Raw genomic sequence first — 2,502 nt, 5'->3', positions numbered from 1 at the left:
CAGCTTTCACCACACAGCCACATCTCTATCCACACATATCTCTCTCTTACATCCATGTCTCTCTTTTATACACTACATCTGTTATATCTCTCTACACACTTAGCTACATAACTTCATACTTTTCTTTCACTTCTTCTTACATCTTCCACACTCTGCTCTTCTCCCAAATTTTTCCTACACACTCAGCTACATCTGCCCTACACCAAATTCATCACATCCCCTTCTCAGGTCTCTATGCACAGGTCTCTTGATTTCTCTGTAGTCATCTCCTGTTCTCTCTTGCATGTCTCTCTCAACACATAGCTGTCTCTATCCATTGCTCTCTGTTCTAACTTATTAATCATCTCCTTCCGAAGAAAAAACTTTGAACAAATGGAAGCAATAATTTTAGGGTCATAAATAATTTCTGTAGTAACCAATAAGATAGAATCATAAAAAATCACAGTTAGTCCCAGCCTTGGATTGACACTCTGACCTGCCAATGAGCAAACATGCATGTATCTTTAATTTGTTAGGTTTCACAGACAGTTACATTGAAATCCAGGACTTAATTATTGCTTTTTTCCCTCCATCTCATCAGCCTCAGAACCATAAATTTTGACACCATAAATAGAAAAGTGCAAGCTAACATATGCTGTCTACTCCCCCTTAATCCCTGAGCTGCTGGAGGCGTGTCCTCATGGGGCAAAATTTTGCTATGTGGATCCTAAATAATTTGGCCACAAGCTGTCTTTCTCTCCCTCTCCATTTTTCTATTTTTATCTCAACGTGTTCCCATATTAATAAATAATTTTAAAAATATTTTTCCTAAAAAACTTAATTGTTTGGCCCTTTTGAGAAACAGTCTCAATCTGTAAGGCAGAATACCTGGAACAAAAGGTCAGTTTCTTTCCTCAGTTTTCTAAATTGTTCTTAACTGCGACTCTGATGAAAAATGGATATTCTATGCACTGAGTAATTTTGGAAGCTTACATATTTCCATAATAGAATTTATTATGAAGTCTGTCTTATCATAGATTTTTTAAAGTAGCTTTTTATTTATTTTGTAGTATGTGCATTACAGGAAACAAAATACAAGAAGCCAAGAACAGTCTCACAGTCACAAGCAGCTTAGGTGGCTGTAGCCTTCTAGATACTTCAAGTGTACATACATTTAGGGAATTGAGATTATACAGTATGTATCTAGCTTCCTTTACATGTGAATATTCACCAACTAAAAACCCCCTGGTACATGAGCATTTTGATAACCAAGGATACACGATACCATCTCAATCTGTCACACAAAACTGTAATACTGTATTCCTTAGCAACAAAATATTCATAGAAGACAAAAATGACAGCAAGCTTTTAGATAGAAGCACTGGCAAAATTACAATTAAAAGTCTGCATTCCCTCAATGCTCAGCTTACAAGGAAATACAAAGGAAAAGATCCATTAAGTACATCATTCCTAAGTTTATCACCAGATGTATATACTAAATATAAAGGTGTGTTCCTTCTCAATAAATGTATTCCTGTGGGGTACTGAAGTCTCACCTATGGCAGGGGCACACAGGATGTCAATCTTAACACGGCACAGTGCCTCAGATCTTGCCTCATGAACTGCTTCTCCACTCAGTCTAGCAACATGAATTAACTCACACTGTCCAGAAACGGCTTAACAATTCAAGAGGCACCTTTTCTGTCAACCTATGAAGCTATACATTTAATCATATGCTCACCTTTAGGACCTTCATGAACTTCAGATGTTTTGGGATGAATTTGTACACAATAAACACAAGTATCTGCACATATGTATCCATGGGTACAGTTCTACTGGTCTTCTAGTTGGGGTAGTCCTAGCAAAGAGATCTTCCTTCATCCATCCTCTTCTCGCAGAACTCCAGTCCAGGATGATACTACTGCCATTATTATGAAGGTCACCCCCAGAAGACAGCCCTTCCTTTGGGCATTGGAACTTATCCTCTAATACTTGACAATGTTCAACATTGACTGAAATGCACACCAGAATAGTGGTTAGGCCAGTGCAACCAACCAACAGGCACAGTGCCTTTCCCTGCATTATTCTTCCCCTTATTTGCCTCCACCTGGTAACAGTATCTGCTCAAGGTTTAACAATTCCACAACTTCTATAACCATTCCTATGAAACAATAATCCTCAAAAGTTGATAACCTCTATTTTTACCATGTGCATTTTTTAGATTTATTAATTAATACATTTGGGAACAAGCATGCCACTGAATTGTATGGAGGGTAGAAGACAATTGTGAATCACTTTTCTCCTTTCTTTCATTGTGTGGATCCTGGAGAGCAAACTTTGGTCACCATCTGGGTGGCAAGCCCCTTTATCTGCTGGGCCATCCCACCAGTCCATTATGTATGTTTTTTTTTTACTCCTCACAAGATCCTACTGCTCAACCTAGGATTAAAGGTGTGCCACACCAAATATATCTTGCACTGTAAAGTCTAAAGTCTAGATGTTTCCAATATCACTTCTGTTTCA

Source organism: Cricetulus griseus, unplaced genomic scaffold (genome assembly GCF_003668045.3).
Source record: "Cricetulus griseus strain 17A/GY unplaced genomic scaffold, alternate assembly CriGri-PICRH-1.0 unplaced_scaffold_283, whole genome shotgun sequence".
Classification (NCBI taxonomy): domain Eukaryota; kingdom Metazoa; phylum Chordata; class Mammalia; order Rodentia; family Cricetidae; genus Cricetulus; species Cricetulus griseus.
The sequence above is the reverse complement of the archived record's forward strand: the minus strand, read 5'-3'. Positions refer to the sequence as shown.